Here is a 25,068-nt window from a genome sequence, read left to right as displayed (position 1 = left end):
CTGCTCAGCGGGATGTCGGTCCCAGCATCTAGCTGAGCCTGATACGGTGTGGATGATTACTGCTGCCTTTCCAAGTTCAGCCATTGTAACCAGTACTGGTCAGCGGTGAGCAGATGTCTCTGGGACTAAGTCCTGCTTTTCCCCTTCTGAGCATGCCCAGGGTAAGACCTCTCATTGGAGGTCGGGGGTCACATGCTCAGGTACTGCAGCAGCTCCCATTGGTCCTCTAGGAAGGTCCTGAAGTTGCTCAGGTACTGCAGCAGCTCCCATTGGTCCTTTAGGAAGGTCCTGAAGTTGCTGCAGCTATAAAAGGTTTGCATGGCCGCACAGCCATGCGTTAGTATCAACTAACTTATGTGTTCTGCGCCAGTGTGTTCATATGTATGTGGTTTCAGGGTTCGGCTGAAATAAGCCCGTAGAATACCGCCACCTCCGGTGAGAATTTTGCGTGTGCTATTCTGACTGCACGACCACTGTCCGCTCTGTTTGGTAGCTGTGCTCCTCTGTGAGGTTAACAGGGCACAGCGTTCTCTTGTCTTTAGTGACTCTGTGAAGTAACAGAGTTCACTTATACCACCATATAGTACCGTCAGTTACTAGCAGCGGGTTTTACTCCTGCACGGTGGACCCCGGGATGCGAACGCACCGATTACTCTATAAATATATATTTGGTGCGTTCCGCCAAACCCTAACATATGGCGCGTGACTCTTCCCTAAGATTAATCCTCTGACACAATATAGTTAATTGCTTTATGTCAAGGCAATTCTCATTATAAATGATCATTTGGAACAATTGCTACGTGTAAATGACAGACAATAAACATGAAGCACTAATAGCACTAATATAGTAATAATCCCTGTGTTACCAACAAATTTCCTGCTCCAGAAACAATACACTTCCCATATTTCGCAGTGTCTAACCTTCATGTAGTATTGCGAGCTGTGATTTTTTCCGTCTCCTTGTATATCATTTACTAACGCAGTTAACTACTTCGTATCATTTTAACAGTGCAGCCTTCGCATTCTAACTTAAGGAAACCAAATTACTCATTGACTTGCTGAGCAGCACATTCTCCCCACTGTCGTGTGGGTAGGGTGCTTGGTGGGAGAATTCTGGGTGGGTTGGCCCAGCATGTAGGAGGATCACTGCAGGTGAGCCTGGGCTCAGGTTACAGGTTTGGGAACTGTGACAAGTAAAGGTGACAACATTGGTCCCGACAGAGAGACCTCGCAGAGACGAAATTATATTCATTGTGTAACTAAGGTAAGAATTTCCTACTTTTCTTGTTACTTTATTACTTGAAGTGTTCTCCACTGCTGTGCTGTGACTGGTTAATGGGAAGCATCATCCGTCTCCTTCCATGAGACACTGCCCTGTGAACACAATCTTTCTATAAAGGTTATGCAGCATAATCAAGGATATTTTGCTATGTTACATAGAAAGAACATATTAGGAATAAACCATGGGATTGCCATGAGAAATGATAAGCGAATTGTAAGCTTTGCTGGTAGGTTGGCCAACTATCATTTGCAAGGGGAGATCGATATGAAGGGTGTTTCCGTATGTGACTCCTTGCTGAAGCATGTAGAAGAACCACCACCCTATCGCCCTAGGAGATGGATATCGTACAGGAAGATCTCTAGCTCGATCTGTAAGTTGGATGGAAGCTTTATCTGAGATTGGGCGTTTGCGGGACGATGTGGGAGACTGATAAAGTCATACTGAATCTGATTACTTTCATTTATTGCTGTTAATGTGGTTCTACAAGCTATTGATTCATGGGGTGTACTTAATTTATCACGCCCTGCTTCTGCATTTTGGCCTATTTTTTGTTAAATAAATAATTACACTGGAGCTTGTCATGTGATGTTCATTTGAGGTTGCATTTAAATAATTTTAAGACTTTCTGAAAACCAGATCATTTTCTTATTATGTCAAGATAATTAAAACCATAGAACTTATAGAGGGTGTACTTAGTTTCCCTCATGAATATATTTTCTGCTGTTGTCTCTCTTGCCAATCCATACATAGACCCTAAATCAGTAAGGCTTAGGCTACATGGTGAATTTGGTTATACAGGTAAGATAGCCAAATAATGCTCTGTGCATCTGCTATATCATAGTGTAATGCAAGGAGAATGGGTCACATTGCAGCCTGAAGGGTACTGCGACCATGGCAGAGAAAGTCAGAACCAGTGGATTTTTTGTGACCTGCTTACTGCAGTACCCTGGGGTCACAATGCAAACCTGTTTGCCTACATTACACTGCGATATAGCAGCAGCATAGTGAGATTATTGGCTACTTATCCGGCGTCACAGCCCAAATCACCATGCAGCCAGAGCCTAAATCTGCCACAATTATGCAACCAATTCAAAACCACACTGTGCTCTGCGAAGGTTTAACCTGGAATATGTTGGGGGAATGTGTCCAATGTGCATATCCTGTATGTAATGTCTGTAACGTTGGAGGTTCCCTTTAAACAATAATAAGTTACAGGAGTTGTCTGGCCTTGAGGTACTGTGAATCCATACAGTGCGCAGTGCCCTCACTGTCAGGATTCTCCATTGCCGGCACTCAGATCTGGCGGGTGCGTGCACATATATGCAATCAAGTGTGCGCAGCCTCGTTCATTACAAGTGAAATGAGTGAGGCCGGACACATCAAGTCAGAATGTGGCTGGAAGTATGCAAATCGCATTGTTGAGGTCACATGACTGCCCACTCTTGGTGCTGGGGAATCCTGACAGTGTACACACTGCACGCTGTGAGGATTCATATGCCGGCAGTCACATAGAGGGACTGCACAGTTTTTACTGCTGGTAACAGAACAAGTAAATGTGTTCGGGAACATGTCGGGCGTGTACACACCCAGCTGAGTTTGGCAAAGTCAAAGTTGAACATTTCTAAACAAATATTTTTTCCCCTCCTACCACATTGATGAAACAAGTCACTATTTTTATACCGGTATTCAAGGTAACAGCTGTCGTCACGTTACAGGAGGAAAGACGTCTTTCCTTGAAAGCTAGCTAAAGAGACTTCATAAAATCAATGATTTATGCTTCCCAATACAAAATAGTGAGTCGTGGGGACTGAAAGCAAAGCTGCCGGCTGTTACACATTAACGTCTATTCATCACATTCACTGCAGTCACCTTGAGGAGAATGTCAAGAAAAATACTTTATTCCCTTATTACAGGGAGCTTTTTCCGACTTGTAATCTACATATTATAATATATAATTAAAGGCACATCCGGGAGTCAGGCTTTTACTTCAAATGTAAGGTCAATGCAAACTCTACATGTAATTATTCCCTCTATACACGCATAAGGCTAGGGTCACACGAGTGCCTAAAAATCAGCACCATTCTCATCCAGAAAAGTGTGATGATTTTTTTTTCTCATTTGTCATCCGTATTAACAGTTTCCTGTGCTAATTGTAAAAATCGGATGTTATACTGATGGTTCGTATGCGATTTTTCTCTCGCACCCATCCGATTTCGGAGTGATATCTCAGCATGCTGCAATTTTTTTTCTCACACCGAATACCTATGAGAATAAATACGTAGATCTGTACTGCCTCATAGTATTACATTGGTCTGAGTACTATCACTTTTTTTATCAGATTGTACTCGTCCCAGTTATATGTTCATGAGAGTGAGCCCTAAAACTGATATATCCAACAAATTAGTGCTAAAATGTCTTTAATCTACCAGTTCTGATGACACGTCTGTTTTAGTAAAAAAAATTGCATTCCCCATAACATAAAATTTCTTCATACTATTTTTTTTTTTAAATATCCTGTACCCTTACTCTGTAAATTCTCCTGGTAATTTCTGAATAAATTGACACCTGGGTGTTACCAGTTGAAGGTGTTACCCAACTGTGAGGCTAGCGCTGCGGAATATGTTGGCGCTATATAAATAAAGATTATTATTATTATTATTATTATTAGTTACGGATGAAGGTATAGACTCTCATTCCAGAGAATCGGGCCAATTATGTAAACCACACTCTAACCAAACGTATCAGAGTGTGAGCTAGTATGGAGAATGGAGAAAAAAATGACTCTATCTTCTCCATTCTGTCCATCGGTGGAAATCAGACTGCACTCAGTCAGATGTCATACGATTGGGTGAGGAACATATGAGTGTGGAGAAGAGAAGGCGGTCTTGGGAGGACTGGAGGTTGTGCGTTGGAAAATATCGGGAAATTAGCTCAGAGATATATGGAGAAGAAGATTATGGATGGTTTTGTAGGTCAGTGTTGGAAGTCAAGCAGCAGAGTTAGCTAGGTTCCTAAGATCAGGAAGTAACTGCGTATATTTGCTGCATCCAAAGAGCTGCGTTCTAATCACATAGATAAATCCGCATGTGTTCACTGAACCATCCAGATTTACGGCATCCAATACATAGCTATTGTGGAAATTTCTGTTGCGGAGACTAGTGTCTCCACAACAGAAAATGACATGCTACGGCTCTTAATTCCGCACCACTGGTGAGTTTACGCAACATCAAATAAAAGCACAATGGGCATGAGATTTCTATAAATCCCATCCACTGAGCTTGTACTGTTCAAAGCAGCGTTCATTTTGAACGCAGTGCAAGGGCACTGAGGGCAAAATGCTGCTATTCCTGATCTTGGACACGTACTTTTATGATGAACTGGAGGGGTTCGAGAGTGTGAGCTGGGAGGCCACCGAGGAGGATATTGCAGTAGTCGAGGTGGGAGATAATGAGGGCATACACTAACATTTTAGTAGGTTGAGGATTAAGAAATGGACAGATTCTGGAAATATCTTTGAGTTCTAGGTGGCAGGAGAATCACCTTATGGTGATGATGCCATACTATCTCATTTTGCCAATCTTCATGGTTTCTCTTCAAAAAGGGTGGCAAACTATCTTTTATTAGCTTGCTGGATGTATTATTACGGTAAATATCATAAATTCTGTTTATGATTATGGCACAAAATTTGTATTTTTTTCTTTGATGCTCGAAATTTTGATTTATTTGGGATTGTACTAAATCAAGAATGAAAGCTATCTCCGACCCTTTAATTTCATCTGATGTCCTATAATCTTGTAAAGCCAGAATAAATCTTTGAGAACTGTTTTTTTTCTATATAACATAGTATTCAGTGACTTTGCAGTGATCCGCTTGTGAATCCGGGTTTGGGAATGCATGAGCTTCTTATCTCATCCACAATACCATGAGGCTAAGGCTACGTGCCCTCGATCATGAAGAGCAGCGATTTGGATGCAGCTAACCTACACTGCGACCAAAGCGCAGCGTTCTACATTACAAGCACAGTGGATGAGATTTATAGAAATCCCATGCCCACTCTGCCTCTATTTAATGCTGCGTAAACTCACCCATGGTGCGGGTTTACGAGCTGCAGCATCTCAATTATCTAATGTTCTCCGCTGCATAGTCTCACCCATAGCCAGTCATAAGATGCGATAAATCCGCATGGTTTACTGAGTTTCACTGCAAGATTAGAACTCAGCGTTTTGGATGCAGCAAAACTACGCTGCCTCCAAAACACTGCATTTTCCTGATCGTATAGACAAAGCCTAATAAAACACTGAGCGTTTTTCCGTGCTTGCAGCATATAGTAATCCTGACTTCTCATGGCCATATACAGTTGTGCTCAAAAATTTACATACCCCAGCAGAATTTTTGCTTTCTTTTCCTTTTTTCAGAGAATATGAATGATAACACCAAAACTTTTTCTCCACTCATGGTTAGTGGTTGGGTGGAGCTATTTTTTGTCAAACTACTTTGTATTCTCTTTTTAAATCATAATGACAACCCAAAACATCCAAATGACCCAGATGAAAAGTTTACATACCCAATTTCTTAATACCGTGTATTGCCCCCTCTAACATCAATGACAGCTTGAAGTCTTTCGTGGTAGTTATGGATGAGGTTCTTTATTTTCTCAGATAGTAAAGCAGCCCACTCTTCCTGGCAAAAAGCCTCCAGTTCCTGTAAATTCCTGGGCTGCCTAGCATGAACTGTGTGCTTGAGATCTCCCCGAACCTTCACTTTGTTCTGCTGTAGCCAATGACAGGTCAACTTGGCCTTATGTTTTGGATCATTATCATGTTAGAACGTTCCACCTCCGTGCTTTACAGTAGGAATGGTGTTCCTTTCATCATAGGCCTTGTTGACCTCTCTCCAAATGTAACGTTTATGGTTGTGGCCAAAAAGTTCAATTTTGGTCTCATCACTCCAAATTACCTTGTTCCAGAAGTTGAGGCTAGTCTCTGTGCTGTTTTGCGTATTGTAGGTGAGTTATTTTGTGGCATTTGCGCAGTAATGGCTTTCTTCTGGTGACTTAACCATGCAGCCCATTTTTCTTCAAGTGCCTCCTTATTGTGCATCTTGAAACAGCCACACTGCTAGTTTTCAGAGAGTCCTGTATTTCATCTGATGTTATTTGTGGGTTTTTCTTTGCATCCCAAACAAAATTTTTGGCAGTTGTGGATGACATTTTTGTTGGTCTACCTGACCATGGTTTTTGTTTTTACAGAGTCCAATTTTTCATTTGTTAATCACAGTTTGAACGCTTTTTGCATCCCTTTCCTGTTTTATACAGTTCAACTACCTTTTCCCGTAGATCGGTTGCACAATTCTTTTGCTTCCCCATGACTCATAATCCAGAAACATCAGTGGCTGGATGAAAGATGCAATAGTCTGTTTGGATTCCAGAAACTCACTCAGCTTTTATGCACGCACACACAAGCAAACAGGTCACAGGTGAGGATGTTACTTTTAGTAGCCATTCAAACCCATTTGTGTCAACTTCTGTGCACGTTATCAGGCCAAAATCACCAGGGTATGTGAACTTTTGATCAGGGTCATTTGAATGTTTTGAGTTGTCATTAAGATTTAAAGAGAGAAAACAGTAGTTTGACAATAAATAGCTTCACCCATCCACTAACCATGAGTGGAGAAAAAGTTTTGGTGTTATCATTCATATTCTCTGGAAAAAAGGCCAAGAAAGCAACAAAAAATCTGTCGGATATGAAAACTTTTGAGCATAACTGTAATTGTCTGTGATCTGCAGGGCATCAGCAGGGAAATCTAATTTTTCTACGTTTGCCTGGAGCTCATTCCAGTCACTCAGCAGCTAATGATAATGGTTATGATAATAATAGGTAACTGATATTTATAGGGGCTGTACAGGTTGAGAAAGATATAGCGGCTTTAATTCAAGAACAGCGCCACTCCCTTCCACAGATTGTGTTTGGTATTGCATTTTAACTGCACTGAACCAAATAGGAGTAATGCACAATCACATATACAGCCTATGGATAGTAGTAGCACTGTTTTCAGAAGAAAAAAGCCATGTTTTTCTTATACTGGACAATTCCTTTAAGCTATTGACCATTGAGCTTCACTTTAAAATGTATATATACAGTGTCTTGCGAAAGTATTCGGCTCCCTGGAACTTTTCAACCTTTTCCCACATATAATGCTTCAAACATAAAAATACCAAATGTAAATTTTTTGGGGAAGAATCAACAACAAGTGGAACACAATTGTGAAGTTGAACTAAATTTATTGGTTATTTAACATTTTTGTGGAAATTCAAAAACTGAAAAGTGGGGCGTGCAATATTATTCGGTCTCTTTACTTTCAGTGCAGCAAACTCACTCCAGAAGTTCATTGTGGATCTCTGAATGATCCAATGTTGTCCTAAATGCCAAATAATGAAAATATAATCCACCTGTGTGTAATCAAGTCTCTGTATAAATGTAACCTGCTCTATGATAGTCTCAGGGTTCTGTTTGAAGCACAGAGAGCATCATGAAGACCAAGGAACACAATAGGCAGGTCCGTGATACTGTTGTGGAGAAGTTTAAAGCCGGATTTGGATACAAAATGATTTCCAAAGCTTTAACCCCTTAACGACCGCCAATACGCCTTTTAACGGCGGCAGTTTAGGGTACTTAAACCACCGTTAATTAACGGCGCTGTGGAAAAAGTGTATAGCACCCCCTAGAGTCAAATTTTCTCTGGGGTCTCGGCTACCCCCGGCAACCGCAGACCCCAGAGAACATGATTCGGGTTGGTTTTTACCGCCCCCCAAGTTGCGATCGCCGATTTGCCATTTAATTTCTCTGTCCTCCGATGTGATGGGACATCAGAGGACAGAGAAATGGGGGCCCCGATTGCCCCCCGATACTCACCCGTCTCCCCCGGTGCTCCTCATGGTCCCCCATGGGCGCTGCCATCTTCTTCTGGCAAAAAATGGCGTGCACATGCGCAGTGAGCCTGCTTGGCAGATCTGCCGAGGGGTAGCCAAGACCCCAAAGAACATGATCGGGGTTGGTTTTTACAGACCCCTGTTTTATGATCGCCAGTAATTAACCGTTTACCGGCGACCGCAAAAAAAGTGGTGTATCATTCTCTGTCCTCTGATGTGATCGCACATCAGAGGACAGAGAAATAGGGGGATTGGGGACTCTATTATACTTACTGGTGTCCCTGGGTCCTCCTGCTTCCTCTGCTGGCCACCGGGTTCTTGCTTCGGTACGAAAATGGCGGGCGCATGCGCAGCGCACCCGCCGTGATCTGCCGGCCGGCAGAGGAAGATTCTTCGTCTTGTTTTATTTTGGTAACTGTGAGATCCTATCACAGTGATCAAAATTAAAAAAATAGTAAATAATCCCCCCTTTATCACCCCCTTAGTTAGTAAAAATAATCAAATTAAAAAAAGTATGTGTTTCTATTTTCCAATTAGGGTTAGGGTTAGGGCTAGGGTTAGGGTTAGGGCTAAAGTTAGGGTTAGGGTTGGGGCTAAAGTTAGAGTTAGGGTTGGGGTTAGGGTTGGGGCTAAAGTTAGGGTTAGGGTTGGGGCTAAAGTTAGGGTTAGAGCTAAGGTTGGGGCTAAAGTTAGGGTAAGAGTTGGGATTAGGGTTAGGGTTGGGATTAGGGTTTGTATTAGGGTTAGGGTTGGCATTAGGGTTAGGGTTGGCAATAAGGTTACGTTTCGGATTAGGGTTAGGCTTGGAATTAGGGTTAAGGTTAGGGTTGGGATTAGGGTTGAAGGTGTATTGGGATTAGGGTTAGGTTTGAGGTTAGGGTAGAGATTAGGATTAGGGGTGTTGGGCTTAGGGTTTTGATTAGGGTTATGGTTAGGGTTGGGATTAGGGTTAGGGGTGTTTTGGGGTTAGGGTTGTGATTAGGGTTATGGTTAGGATTGTGATTAGGATTATGGATCAGGTTGGGATTAGGGTTAGGGGTGTGTTGGGGTTAGGGTTGGAGTTAGAATTGAGGGGTTTCAACTGTTTAGGTACATCAGGGGGTCTCCAAAGGAGACAGCCAATTTTGAGCTCAAAAAGTCAAATGGTGCTCCCTCCCTTCTGATCTCTTCCGTGCGCCCAAACATTGGTTTACCCCCACATATGGGGAATCAGCATACTAAGTACTAGTGGGACAACAACTTTGGGGGTCTAGTTCCTCCTGTTACCTTTGCAAAAATAAAAAAAATTGTGGGCTAAAAAATCATTTTTGTGGAAAATTTTTTATTTTTTATTTTCACGACTCATTATAAACTTCTGTGGAGCACTTGGACATTCAAAGCGCTCACCACACATCTAGATAAGTTCTGTGGGGGGTCTAGTTTCCAAAATGGGGTCACTTGTGGGGGTTTCTACTGTTTAGGTACATCACGGCTCTGCAAACGCAACATAACGCCCGCAGCCTATTCTATCAAAGTCTGCATTCAAAAACTGCGCTCCTTCCCTTCCGAGCTCTGCCATGTGCCCAAACAGTGGTTCCCCCCCCCCCCCCACATATGGGGTATCAGCGTACTCAGGATAAATTGCACAATACATTTTGTGGTCCAATTTCTCTTGTTACCCTTGTGTAAGTAAAAATTTTGGGGTAAAAAGATCCTTTCTGTGGAAAAAGTATGATTTTTTATTTTCATGGCTCTACATTATAAACTCTTGCGAAGCAGTTGGGGGTTCATAGTGCTCACCACACATCTAGATAAGCTCTTTGGGGGGTCTGGTTTCCAAAATGGGGTCACTTGTGGGGGGTTTCTACTGTTTAGGTACATCAGGAGCTCTAAAATGCAACATGACGCCCACCGACCATTCCATCAAAGTCTGCATTTTAAAATGTCACTACTTCCCTTCCGAGCCCCGATGTGTGCCCAAACAATGCCCCCCCTCATATGGGGTATCAGCGTACTCAGGACAAACCGGACAACAAATTTTGGGGTCCAATTTCTCCTGTTACCCTTGTCAAAATAATAATTTGTGGGCGAAAAGATCATTTTTCTGTAAAAAATGTGATTTTTTTTATTTTCACAGCTCTATGTTATAAACTTCTGTGAAGCACTTGGGGGTTCAAAGTGCTCACCACACATCTAGATAAGTTCCTTAAGGGGTCTAGTTTCCAAAATTGGGTCACTTGTGGAGGATTTCCACTGTTTAGGCACATCAGCGGCTCTCCAAACGCGACATGGTGTCCGATCTCAATTCCAGCCAATTCTGCATTGAAAAAGTCAAACGGTGCTCCTTCTTTTCCAAGCCCTGCCGTGCGCCCAAACAGTGGTTTACCACCATATATGGGGTATCAGCGTATTCAGGAGAAATTGCACAACAAATTTTGTGGTTCATTTTCTCTTTTTACGCTTGTGAAAATAAAAAAAATTGGTTCTGAAGTAAAATGTTTAAAAAAAAAAGTAAAATGTTCATTTTTTCCTTCCACATTGTTTCAGTTCCTATGAAGCACGTAAAGGGTTAATACACTTCTTGAATGTGGTTTTGAGCACCTTGAGGGGTGTAGCTTTAAGAATGGTGTCAAGTTTGGGTATTTTCTGTCATGTGCACCCCTCAAAGTGACTTTAAATGTGAGGTGGTCCCTAAACAAAATGCCTTTGTATATTTTGTTGTAAAAAATGATAAATTGCTGGTCAACTTTTAACCCTTATAACTTCCTAACAAAAAAAATGCTGTTTCCAAAATTGTGCTGATGTAAAGTAGACATGCGGGAAATGTTATTTATTAACTATTTTGTGTGACATATCACGCTGATTAAAGGGCATAAAAATTCAATTTTGAAAATTGCAAAATTTTTAAAATTTTAGCCATATTTTCATTTTTTCATAAATAATCGCAAGTAATATCGAAGAAATGTCACCACTAACATGAAGTACAATATGTCACGAAAAAACAATCTGAATCAGCAGGATCCGTTAAAGCATTCCAGAGTTATAACCTCATAAAGTGACAGTGGTCAGAATTGTAAAAATTGGCTCGGTCATTAAGTACCAAACTGGCTCTGTCACTAAGGGGTTAAACATCCCAAGGAGCACTGTGCAAGCGATCATATTGAAATGGAAGGAGTATCATACCACTGCAAATCTACCAAGACCTGACCATCTCTCTAAACTTTCATCTCAAACAAGGAGAAGACTGATCAGAGATGCAGCCAAGAGACCCATGATCTCTCTGGATTAACTGCAGAGATCTACAGCTGAGGTGGGACAGTCTGTCCATAGGACAACAATCAGTCGTACAATGCACAAATCTGGCCTTTATGGTGGAGTGAAAAGAAGAAAGCCATTTCTCAAAGATATCTATAAAAAGTGTTGTTTAAAGTTTGCAACAAGCCACCTAGGAGACACACCAAACATGTGGAAGAAGGTGCTCTGGTCAGATGAAACCAAAATCGAACTTTTTGGCAACAATGCCAAATGATATGTTTGGCGTAAAGGCAACACAGCTCATCACACTGAACACACCATCCCCACTGTCAAACATGGTGGTGGCAGCGCCATGGTTTGGGTCTGCTTTTCTTTAGCTGGGACATGGAAGATGGTTAAAATTGATGGGAAGATGGATGGAGCCAAATACAGGACCATTCTTGAAGAAAACCTGTTGGAGGCTGCAAAAGACTGGGACGGAGATTTGTCTTCCAATAAGACAATGATCCCAAACAAAATCAAAATCTACAATGGAATGGTTCACAAATAAACATATCCATGTGTTAGAATGGCCAAGTCAAAGTCGAGACCTCAATCCAATCGAGAATCTGTGGAAAGAGCTGAAAACTGCTGTGCACAAACGATCTCCATCAAACCTCACTGAGCTCGAGCTGTTTGCAAAGAAAGAATGGGCAAGAATTTCAGTCTCCCAATGTACAAAACTGATAGAGACATACCCCAAGCGACTTGCAGCTGTAATCGCAGCAAAAGGTGGCGCAACAAAGTATTAAGTTAAAGGGGCCGAATAAGATTGCAAGCCCTACTTTTCAGTTTTTGAATTTCCACAAAAATTTAAATAACCAATAAATTTAATTCAACTTCATAATTGTGTTCCACTTGTTGTTGATTCTTCACCAAAAATTTACATTTGGTATCTTTATGTTTGAAGCATGATATGTGGGAAAAGGTTGAAAAGTTCCAGGGAGCCGAATACTTCGCAATACACTGTATCTTTGATGATTAGCCTCGAAAACTTCTTCTGGACTAGCCCGGCATCAAACTTCTCCTTTGCCCCTACATCACAGAATGCAAGCAACAGCCTGTCCTTAAGTTCAGTTGCTCTGAACAAGAAACTTTCAGGAGACTCCTTGTTATCCTGTGAGATGTTAATGAGTTGGTGGAACAATTCTGAAGTGCTCTTTTCTTTATAGTGTCCTTTTAAAAACATCTTCAGTTGTGGAAACATCAAGTGACCTTTCATTTCTAGCATTTATTTTGGAGGTTCAGTCATGGGCTGATAGCTTTCACCGCCCCCTCGACGATCTAGTTCAGGAGTTTTGGCATATTCCTGCACAGTGCTATCAAAGCTATGTATTGCTCTTTCAATTCCTGTAACTCTGTCTTTGGAAGGAGTTTTCCGTTCTTGATGATTGGGATCGTCCCTCTGTCCTTCACCCTCAACTCGGTAATAAACTGTGTTAATTCCTGAAAGAATGTCCCCATGATGCCCTCATGGTCTCTCTCTCCCAGATCTTCCATCTGTTCATTAATGACTATTAAGAGATGTCTGTGGGTGCTCGCTTTAGAGATCTGTTCTTCTGACATTTTACATGTTCTGCTACTGCACTCAATTCTTCCTGTGTTAAAGGTAGAAGCAATTCACTGATCCTCTGAATCTATGTTTCCACAGCCATAGCTTCCTGGTTCTACTATTGTTCTTTGTTTCAATACTGGTCCCCTTTCATTGATATAGTTGAAGTGCTGCTGTATGTTTCAATAGCTGTGCCTCTGCTCACTACAATCTTATTCCCGCTGGATTCCCAGTCTTATTCCCTATGGATTCCCCATAGGGGCCACCAATATTGTAAGTCCACCACTTAGTGTATGGAAGCAGGACAAAGGAACATGGGTTCTTTGGAATCTTGGAGGGATTTTACTCAGGGCGACAATTAACCAGATTCTTTCCCAGTCATGTGGCTTCCATACAGAGGTTTATTATAAGGTTTTAATCAAGTTTCTTTCCATCACATAGAATCACTTCTCTTTATACAATGTTTCTAGCAAACATATGAGAGTCTCTTCACAGACAACTTCTCTTCACACACAGTGTCTTTACACAGAGTAGCACTATATGCTTATCATGCAGTGATGTGGAGGGGAGGTAAGGGAATGAAACCAAACCACAATGTAAGAAAAAAGCAGCAAAACATCTGCACCGCTGTTATCCGTTAGACCCTCAAGAAGACTCCTTTATTCTGCCACACTGCCGTACATAGCCTAATAAAAAACAACACATACCGGGGTGCTCCTCTTACAATAGTCCATATGAATCCACGAAAAAAGAAAAGAAAGGAAAAGAGCGCACTCACCGGTAGTGAAACGTCAGGTTTATTCGGACAATAACATCAAGAACGCAGGGAGGGTAGTGAATGCACACGGACTACGGCCGTTTCGTGCTCAATGCACTTCAACTGGGACCAGTTGAAGTGCATTGAGCACGAAACGGCCGTAGTCCGTGTGCATTCACTACCCTCCCTGCGTTCTTGATGTTATTGTCCGAATAAACCTGACGTTTCACTACCGGTGAGTGCGCTCTTTTCCTTTCTTTTCTTTTTTCGTGGAGGTAAGGGAATGAGTTCACTGTTGGCTCTCTCTCACTCTCTTATTTTGAGGCAACAAAGATGGCTCCGATGGCTCCTGGCTTTCCTGACTGCCTCTATGCTTCCAGCAGTCACATCCCTGAAAGAACTGGTAGAATCTTGGCAGCTTATTTTAGCTCAGTCTGACAGGAGACTTTCTCTGACACAGTATTCTTCTGGATATCCCAGACACTAGTAATGGGTTGTTTGTGAACGAACTGAGGCAAAGAGCCAGGTCCCTGCTGTGTATGATGGGAGCCAGCACCCCAGTGGGAGCCACTAAATTCTCTGAATGGCTCACACTGGACGTAAAATTTCGGTGTTCGGCAGATGTAACTCTGCCGACCTGAACCAAACTTTGTCCACTAATCATTTTAATTGTCTAACTGTAAGTAGGCAGATTTTCAGCCACGAGCGGGCGGCGTTTTGGTTGCATTAAAATCATAATAAATATGTGTTCATCTATTGTGAATACAAATTTCATAGGGATCTATTTAGGATCCAAAAGACCCTGCTCTTTTTGGTGAGCAGAACCAGACTACTAAAAAGAGCAAGACTGCCCATCACTACCAGACACAACAAATACTTTTCCATATTACTCTAGGGCTGTGTTGACCACTCCTAGTCTCCTATAACCACTTTAGCCCCTCTGGTTGCTTGATGGTTCTAAATCAGCAATGCAGCTTCTACTTGTCACATAGCTTTCTTTAACCCCTTTTCCCCCAAGGGTGGTTTGCACGTTAATGACCGGGCCAATTTTTACAATTCTGACCACTGTCCCTTTATGAGGTTTTAACTCTGGAACGCTTCAACGGATCCCAGTGATTCTGACATTGTTTTCTCGTGACATATTGTACTTCATGATAGTGGTAAAATTTCTTTGATATTACCTGCATTTATTTGTGAAAAAAAATGGAAATTTGGCGAAAATGTAGAAAATTTTGCAATTTTCCAAATTTGAATTTTTATGCAATTAAATCACAGAGATATGTCACACAAAATACTTAATAAGTAACATTTCCCACATGTCTACTTTACATCAGCACAATTTTGGAACCAACATTTTTTTTTGTTAGGGAGTTATAAGGGTTAAAAGTTGACCAGCAATTTCTCATTTTTACAACACCATTTTATTTTAGGGACCACATCTCATTTGAAGTCATTTTGAGGGGTCTATATGATAGAAAATACCCAAGTGTGACACATTCTAAAAACTGCACCCCTCAAGGTGCTCAAAACCATATTCAAGAAGTTTATTAACCCTTCTGGTGCTTCACAGGAATTTTTGGAATGTTTAAATAAAAATGAACATTTAACTTTTTTCACAAAAAATTTACTTCAGCTCCAATTTGTTTTATTTTCCCAAGGGTAAGAGAAGAAATTGGACCCAAAAGTTGTTGTACAATTTGTCCTGAGTACGCTGATACCCCATATGTGGGGGTGAACCACTGTTTGGGCGCATGGGAGAGCTCGGAAGGGAAGGAGCGCCGTTTGACTTTTCAATGCTAAATTGACAGGAATTGAGATGGGACGCCATGTTACGTTTGGAGAGCCACTGATGTGTCTAAACATTGAAACCCCCCACAAGTGACACCATTTTGGAAAGTAGACCCCTAAGGAACTTATCTAGAGGTGTGGTGAGCACTTTGACCCACCAAGTGCTTCACAGAAGTTTATAATGCAGAACCGTAAAAATAAAAAATCATATTTTTTCACAAAAATTATTTTTTGCCCCCAATTTTTTATTTTCCCAAGGGTAAGAGAAGAAATTGGACCCCAAAAGTTGTTGTCCAATTTGTCCTGAGTACGCTGATACCCCATATGTGGGGGTAAACCACTGTTTGGGCGCATGGGAGAGCTCGGAAGGGAAGGAGCGCCGTTTGACTTTTCAATGCAAAATTGACAGGAATTGAGATGGGACGCCATGTGCGTTTGGAGAGCCACTGATGTGCCTAAACATTGAAACCCCCACAAGTGACACCATTTTGGAAAGTAGACCCCCTAAGGAACTTATCTAGATGTGTGGTGAGCGCTTTGACCCACCAAGGGCTTCACAGAAGTTTATAATGCAGAGCCGTAAAAATAAAACAAAAATTTGTTCCCACAAAAATTATTTCTTAGCCCCTAGTTTTGTATTTTCCCGAGGGTAACAGGAGAAATTGGACCCCAAAAGTTGTTGTCCAATTTGTCCTGAGTATGTTGGGGTAAACTCCTGTTTGGGCACACGGGAGAGCTCGGAAGGGAAGGAGCACTGTTTTACTTTTTCAACGCAGAATTGGCTGGAATTGAGATCAGACGCCATGTCGCGTTTGGAGAGCCCCTGATGTGCCTAAACAGTGGAAACCCCCCAATTATAACTGAAACCCTAATCCAAACACACCCCTAACCCTAATCCCAACAGTAACCCTAACCACACCTCTAACCCTGACACACCCCTAACCCTAATCCAAACCCTACTCCAACCGTAAATGTAATCTAAACCCTAACCGTAACTTTAGCCCCAACCCTAACCCTAACTTTAGCCCCAACCCTAACTGTAGCCTTAACCCTAGCCCCAACCCTAACCCTAGCCCTAGCCCTAACCCTAGCCCTAGCCCTAACCCTAGCCCTAACCCTAGCCCTAACCCTAATGGGAAAATCGAAATAAATAAATTTTTTAAATTTTTCCCTAACTAAGGGGGTGATGAAGGGGGGTTTGATTTACTTTTATAGCAGGTTTTTTAGCGGATTTTTATGATTGGCAGCCGTCACACACTGAAAGACACTTTTTATTGCAAAAAATATTTTTTGCGTTACCACATTTTGAGAGCTATAATTTTTCCATATTTTGGTCCACAGAGTCATGTGAGGTCTTGTTTTTTGCAGGATAAGTTGATGTTTTTATTGCTAACATTTTCGGGCATGTGACATTTTTTGATCGCTTTTTATTCCGATTTTTGTGAGGCAGAATGACCAAAAACCAGCTATTCATGAATTTCTTTTGAGGGAGGCGTTTATACCGTTCCGCGTTTGGTAAAATTGATAAAGCAGTTTTATTCTTCAGGTCAGTACGATTACAGCGATACCTCATTTATATCTTTTTTTATGTTTTGGCGCTTTTATACGATAAAACTATTTTATAGAAAAAATAATTATTTTTGCATCACTTTATTCTCAGGACTATAACTTTTTTATTTTTTGCTGATGATGCTGTGTGGCAGCTTGTTTTTTGCGGGACAAGATGATGTTTTCAGCGGTACCATGGTTATTTATATCTGTCTTTTTGATCGCGTGTTATTCCACTTTTTGTTCGGTGGTATGATAATAAAGCGTTTTTTGCCTTTTTTTTTTTCTTACGGTGTTTACTGGAGGGGTTAACTAGTGGGCCAGTTTTATAGGTCGGGTCGCTACGAACGCGGCGATACTAAATATGTGTACTTTTATTGTTTTTTTTTATTTAGATAAAGAAATGTATTTATGGGAATAATATTTTCTTTCATTATTTAAGATTTTTTTTTTTTACACATTTTGAAAAAAATTTTTTTATTTTTTTACTTTGTCCCAGGGGAAGAGATCACAGATCGTTGATCTGACAGATTGCACAGCACTCTGTCAGATCAGCGATCTGAGTCAGAGCACTGCAGGCTTACCAAGCGCCTGCTCTGAGCAGGCACTTGGTAAGCCACCTCCCTCCCTGCAGGACCCGGATGCCGCGGCCATTTTGGATCCGGGCCTGCTGCAGGGAGGGAGGTAATGAGACCCTCGCAGCAACGCAATCACATCGCGGTACTGCGGGGGTCTCAGGGAAGCCCGCAGGGAGCCCCCTCCCTGCGCGATGCTTCCCTGTACCGCTGGCACACCGTGATCATGTTTGATCGCGGTGTGCCGGGGGTTAATGTGCTGGGGGCGGTCCGTGACCGCTCCTGGCACATAGTGCCGGATGTCAGCTGCGAGCGCTGCCAATCACGTATGACGTACTATCCTGTCGGTGGGCATACAGGCCCACCCCACCTCGACGGGATAGTACGTCAGATGTCAGAAAGTGGTTAAAACCCCTTTCCGTCATCATAATAGTACGTTGATTGTCTGACCCCCTCCCTTTGATGTGGGCCCCGGTCATTTGAACAGCTGACATGTGCTCGGAATAGCCACGGTGGAATCGTGATCCTCCCATTAAATGCCACTGTCAAACACTGACAGTAGCATTTAACTCGTGCTTCCAGCCATCGGTCTGGAAACCCACCCACCGGTGACCCCCGTCACGTGATCGCGGGTCACCGATTCATTAGCATGACAGCCAGAGTTCTCCTGGAGACCTCTATGGTTGTCACTGCCGGATTGCTGTGAGCGCCACCCAGTGGTCGGTGCTCATAGCAATTGAGTAATTCTACTACATAGAGGCAATCTGATCATCGTCTCTATGGAGCAGAGCCGATCGGGTTGTGGCAGCTTCTAGTCTCCAATGGAGACTATTGAAGCATGCCAAAAGTAAAAAAAATGTTTTTAAAAATATAAAAAAATAAAAAAAATATAAAAGTTGAAATCAGCCCTCTTTCGTCCTTGTCAAAATAAAGCAAGAAAAAAACAAAAAGCAAACATACACATATTTTGTATCGCTGGGTTCAGAGTCACCGGATCTATCAATAAAAAAAAGGATTAACCTGATCGCTAAACGGCGTAGCGAGAAAAAAAGTCAAAACGTTAGAATTACTTTTTTTGGTTGCCTTGACATTGCATTAAAATGCAATAATGGGCGATCAAAAAAACGTATCTGCACAAAAGCGGTATAATTAAAAATGTCAGCTCGGCATGAAAAAATAAGCCGTCACCCAACCCGAGATCACGAAAAATGGAGACGCTACAGGTATCGGAAAATTGCGCAATTTGTTTTAAACAAAGTTTGGAATTTATTTTCCACCACTTAGATAAGAAAGAACCTAGACATGTTTGGTGTCTTTGAACTTGTAATGACCTGGAGAATCATAATGGCAGGTCAGTTTTAGCATTTAGTGAACCTAGAAAAAAAGCCAAACAAACAGCAAGTGTGGGATTGCACTTTTTTTTGCAATTTTACTGCACTTGGAATTTTTTTCCCATTTTCTAGTACATGACATGGTAAAACCAATGGAGTCGTTCAAAATTACAACTCGTCCTGCAAAAAAACAAGCCCGCACATGGCCATATTGACTGAAAAATAAAAAAGTTATGGCTTTGGGAAGAAGGGGAGCAAAAAACGAAAACGCTAAACCGAAAATACCTCGGGGGGGATAAGGGGTTTAAACATAAAAATCTGCAGGTAGAATAGAATCCTAAATGGTAGAAACTAGGGAATCATTTTTTTTAAGATTCAATCATACGCAATCTTGGGATCACATATATAATGGCATATGCTGAAGAAATCACTACCAGCTCCAGCTTTGCCAAACAATTTATTGTATTTATTCCCACGCTCTACCAGGGGAAGAATAGAACAGAGTGAAACCTAGATTATGTCTCACACCTGAACAGCAAATATTTGCCAACATTTCATTGGATACACCTGCAAAAAATGTGTTAGATAGTGTGAAGTGTCAATACATAGTTCTGGGTGATTAATTGCTAAATAAGATTAATGCTGAGGACTAGTCGGAATGGTCATTTTATCAAACATTTTATCTTTAGGAAAAAGGATGTTTGGCAATAAAAAAAAATAAAATAATCTGGGTCCTAAAGATATATTGATACCTGAAATCAAGGAGTTTGTTACTTCTGAATGTTGCCTCCAGATGTGGCAGCATAGATCTGTTGAGTAGGCTGCCGTCACACTAGCGTTGGGCAGAGCTGCAGAGTTCCTCTGTTAAGCCCCGCCCACTGCCGCACTTCTTCCACTTAGCTCCGCCTATGTCGGTATGCGTCCTGCGTACCTATCTTTAACATTGGGTACGCAGGTCATGCAAATGTATGTGGATGCCTCCACATGCATCGTTTTGATGCTGCGCTGACCGCAACAAAATGCAACATGTTGCGTTCGGCGCAGCGTCAAAAAGACGCATGCGGAGGCATCCGCATACATTCGCATGGCCTGCGTACCCAATTTTACAATGTTAAAGATAGGTACGCAGGATGCATGCCGACATAGGTGGAGCTGAATGGAAGAGGTGCGACAGTGGGTGGGGCTTACAAATATTGAGGTAAAATACTGACCAAATACTGACCAAACACTGACCAAATACTGAACGTGTGAACATGAAAAGGAAGTATGGAAAGCAAAGCAACTTAATTTAAAACTTGACCAAAAAGAGACAAAAACCGCAGTTTCAAAAATTTGATAAAAATGTATGTAAAAAAAAAGTAAGCTAACAACTAATGGGTCCAGAAATGCTTCAGAATTCTCATGCCCACTAAGCATTTTTATAATTGGTGTGTGTTAGTGATGAGCGACTATGCTCGTTACTTGAGTTTCTCCGAGCATGTATTGGGTGATCTCCGAGTATTTGGGCGTGCTCAGAGATTTAGTTTATGTCGACGCAGCTGCATGATTTGCGGCTGCTAGACAGCTTGAACACATGGTTTCCTGTTTGTTAGGGAATCCCCACATGTATTCAAGCTGTTTAGCAGCCGCAAATCATGCAGCTGCGTCGACATAAACTAAATCTCTGAGCACGCCCAAATACTCGGAGATCACCCAATACATGCTCGGAGAAACTCGAGTAACGAGCATAGTCGCTTATCACTAGTGTATTGACCTGCGGTGCATCTTTGAAATCTGCAACATGTCACTTTCTCTTGCCGGTATGTTGCAATTTATATTGTGGACTTTCCCCATAGAATTGCATTAAATGCGAAAAATCTGCAGAAACAAAAGAAAAGAAATCATTTGTGTTTTTAGTGCAATTTACGCTGTGGAAATGCACTAAAAATGCATAAAATCCACACAGATATCAGGAAGAATCAAAAACAAAGAATCTTTATTTAAAACATGACATACCAAAAATAAATAAATAAATAAATAAAAAATCATAAAACCGCAAGTAAAAAAAACCCCAGAATAAATGTATTTTTATATGCTTTTTTATTTTGCTTTTGTCACTGCGGTTTTGTCTCTTTTAGGTATGTTATGTTTTCAATTAAGCTGCTTTGTTTTTTATATATCCTGGTATTTGGCTTTGACAAAACTTTATTGATACCGTCAATGGGCAAACACTTGAATAACACAAATGTCTCATCTCGCTGGACTAACTGGCGAGACTTATACAAAGAAGCTACTGAAGCAATGAGAACAGAGTAAAAACTGCAGCAAATTCAGTATGGAACAATATTTATTTATGTGTATTTCCTTTTTTTTCAAGTTCTAGGGCTGTATTTGCCACTGTGCAATTGAGGGCAGGTGCACAGGGCAGCAGAATTTAGGGAGCAGCACTGGAATAAGTGTTTTGTTGTTTTTTTTTTGCAGCTACTGCCACATAATCTACCACACCAGAGAGGAAGGATGTTTTTTTTTTAGGTAGAGGCAGCTTGTGAGCATACAGAGGTCTTATTGTAGATATCACTGTGTACATGAGATATAACTGAGGGAACTATTACCTGACGCAACCAAACAGCTAATGACGAGCAACAGTGTTTTTATGACATGAAATGCTGGTGTCTGTTGGCCCAGGGACAGAAACACATTACATACTGGTATGCACACTTATCAAGTGAGTGGGTACGTGAGTGCCCGTGTGCTATAAGTGTAGTGAACATGTGCCGACATAGAATCTGGGCTCTCTGTCACAATATATAATAATTAATAAGTGAGTTCTGAGAGAGTCTTGAGACAAGGATAGAACAGCATGGTGGCTCAGCACTGCAGCCTTGCAGCGCTGGGGTCCTGCAAGGATTTTATATGTTTTCCCCATGTTTGTGTGGGTTTCCTCCGGGGTCTCTGGTTTTCTCCCACACTACAAAGACATACTGATAGGGAATTTAGACTGTGAGCCCCAATGGGGATGATAGCATCTGTAAAATGCTGCAGAATATGATGGCACTATATAAGCAAAGTATGATAATATAATAATAAGGGGAAACCAACAAAGTGAATCCAAGTGCCGAGGGTAGTCTGAGATGTAAATATGTCCCTGCCGAGTTCATGTTGATTTGTTCATGTCCAATGATATTCTAGATCCACAGATGTCTGTGAAAACATGAGAAAAACAACTTTGCAAAACAAATATGAAGGATTTTCACATTTAGGTTTTAGTGGTTTGGCACGCAATTCTGAAAACTCTTCCTTTGTATGTTACACAAGGGGAGTCAGTATAGGTAGAGTAGTCCTTACCATTATGGTGAGGTCTGGTAGAGCTAAGTCAAAGCCTAAGAATTACCAGAGAGTTAATGACTTAATCAGACGGCATAAAGGTTTATATTGTGTAATCTGAATCACAATGCTTGTCAATACTTTACCATTCTGTATAGTATTGAGTTGGAAACATTTTATAAAGATCAAATACTTTCTTGTTCTTTTTTTTTTTAATTTAAAGGAAACCTTTAATACGCTATTTACATGCAGATATATGGGTAATTTGCAAGTAAATAACATTACAATTCTAGATAAGTAAAAATAGCGGCGCTAGTGCAGATGGAAGTGAGACGCAGCAGGTAATGTTCTGTACCACACACAGAAAAATGAATAAAATGTATAAAAAATGCGTAAAACCTGCGCTGTCTACTATATATACAAAAATCAAGCAATCACAGTGCAAAATTACCTGTCAGGTGAAGAACATTAATCGAATTGGAGTGTATGTATATACTCAAACAGGTGCAATAAGCAACTATAAAGAAAAAAAGGAAGAAGAAAAGGGAGATCAATATTAATAAATGATTCCTATTTAAAAAAAGTAGTATGGATACCACTAAAATGTATGCTAATCTTATCGAAAGTTATAAAAAATATTGAAATATATTATAATAAAATAATATGCTCCTGTGGTTTGAACGCTATTAGTGAAGCACCCGTAGCTGCCTGAAGATAGAGTCAGTATAGTAACAAACAGGTACTCGTATATAATTCAATACAAACGTAGCAGCTACACGTGTAGTCTCAGTACAGTACCTGTGATATAGATAGCTGCCTAAAGGACCTCCGTAATTGCTGCAGATGGATGCTGCTGAATGCTCAGCTTGTGGATACGAGAGTGATAATCTTCCGAGCGGCTTATGCAGGCGCTGTCCCGGCCGGTGACAGACGCTTGCGCGGCCGCGGCTTGAAAGTCCTGGTGTGATGCTTCGCAGGACCTGCAGTGACGTTCGGGTCACGTGTTCTTGAGTCACGTGGTGCCCCTGGAGACACTACGGATCGCAGTGGGAGCCAAAAACCAACGCATTTCGGAATTGGAAACATTTAATAAAGATCAAATACTTTCTTGTTCTTTTTTTTTTAATTTAAAGGAAACCTTTAATATGCTATTTTCATGCAGATATATGGGTAATTTGCAAGTAAATAACATTACAATTCTGCCTGGCCGCCTTACTGAAAGTGATGCTATTGGGAGAAAAAGAACTTTATTCCTACCAGGTGCTGTGTTGTGAATTCTGTGGCTGAATTCACTCCTGTGGTCACAAGTGGTACTGCAGCTTCTGAGCTTCCTTCCTCAGGTGTTCTGGTGAGCTCGTTAACTGCTTCATTACTTAACTCCGCCTGATGCTGCTATCCTTGCTCCTTGTCAATGTTTCAGTGTTGGATCTGAGCTTCTCCTGATTGTTCCTGTGACCTGCTGTTCTGTATAGCTAAGTGCTTTTTGCTTTTTTGTTGCTTTTTTTCTGTCCAGCTTGTCTTTTGTTTTGCTGGAAGCTCTGAGACGCAAAGGGTGTACCGCCGTGCCGTTAGTTCGGCACGGTGGGTTTTTTTTGCCCCCTTTGCGTGGTTTTGCTTTAGGGTTTTTTGTAGACTGCAAAGTGTACAAAGGAGGGCAACAAAATTAATAAAGGGGATGGGAGAACTACAATACCCAGATAGATTAGCGAAATTAGGATTATTTAGTCTAGAAAAAAGACGACTGAGGGGCGATCTAATAACCATGTATAAGTATATAAGGGGACAATACAAATATGTCGCTGAGGATCTGTTTATACCAAGGAAGGTGACGGGCACAAGGGGGCATTCTTTGCGTCTGGAGGAGAGAAGGTTTTTCCACCAACATAGAAGAGGATTCTTTACTGTTAGGGCAGTGAGAATCTGGAATTGCTTGCCTGAGGAGGTGGTGATGGCGAACTCAGTCGAGGGGTTCAAGAGAGGCCTGGATGTCTTCCTGGAGCAGAACAATATTGTATCATACAATTATTAGGTTCTGTAGAAGGACGTAGATCTGGGTATTTATTATGATGGAATATAGGCTGAACTGGATGGACAAATGTCTTTTTTCGGCCTTACTAACTATGTTACTATGTTACTATGTTAAAGTTCGCTTTACTGTCCTCGCTCTGTCCTAGAATATCGGGCCCCACTTTGCTGAATCTATTTCATCCCTACGTTTTGTCTTTTCATCTTACTCACAGTCATTATATGTGGGGGGCTGCCTTTTCCTTTGGGGAATTTCTCTGGGGCAAGTCAGGCCTATTTTTCTATCTTCAGGCTAGCTAGTTTCTTAGGCTGTGCCGAGTTGCCTAGGTAGTTGTTAGGCGCAATCCACAGCCGCTTTTAGTTGTGTTTAGGATAGGATCAGGTGTGCAGTCTACAGAGTTTCCACGTCTCAGAGCTCGTTCTTGTATTTTTGGGTATTTGTCAGATCACTGTGTGCGCTCTGATCGCTATGCACACTGTGTTTCTGGATTGCCTTCATAACACCTGTCATTAGCAAACATAACAGTACAAGGAGCCTGACTAATGATTCTCAATAGAGGGAAAGAAAAAGTTCTGACATCATTTTTTTTTTTTTTTTTTTTTTCTGCTCTGTGTTCACTTTTTTTTTTTCCCCTAGACATTTGGGTGATTCTGGACACTGGTGTGGACATGGATATTCAGGGTCTGTGCTCTTCAATGGATAATC

At 41.4% G+C, this 25,068-nt stretch overlaps 1 protein-coding gene across 1 annotated transcript in view; it reads left to right on the top strand.

The window, feature by feature from the left end:
• Positions 1 to 1,126: 1,126 nt before the first annotated feature.
• VILL (villin like) overlaps positions 1,127 to 25,068 on the top strand; it is a 92,892-nt gene continuing 68,950 nt past the window's right edge. Inside the window, exon 1 of the mRNA XM_069729803.1 lies at positions 1,127 to 1,264. The gene's annotated coding sequence lies outside the window, so the exon portion shown is untranslated. The remainder of the gene's footprint in view (positions 1,265 to 25,068) is intronic.

The sequence above is a fragment of the Ranitomeya imitator genome, chromosome 6 (genome assembly GCF_032444005.1).
Source record: "Ranitomeya imitator isolate aRanImi1 chromosome 6, aRanImi1.pri, whole genome shotgun sequence".
Lineage (NCBI taxonomy): Eukaryota > Metazoa > Chordata > Amphibia > Anura > Dendrobatidae > Ranitomeya > Ranitomeya imitator.
Note: the sequence above shows the minus strand (reverse complement) of the source record. Positions and strands in the feature narration are given on the sequence as shown.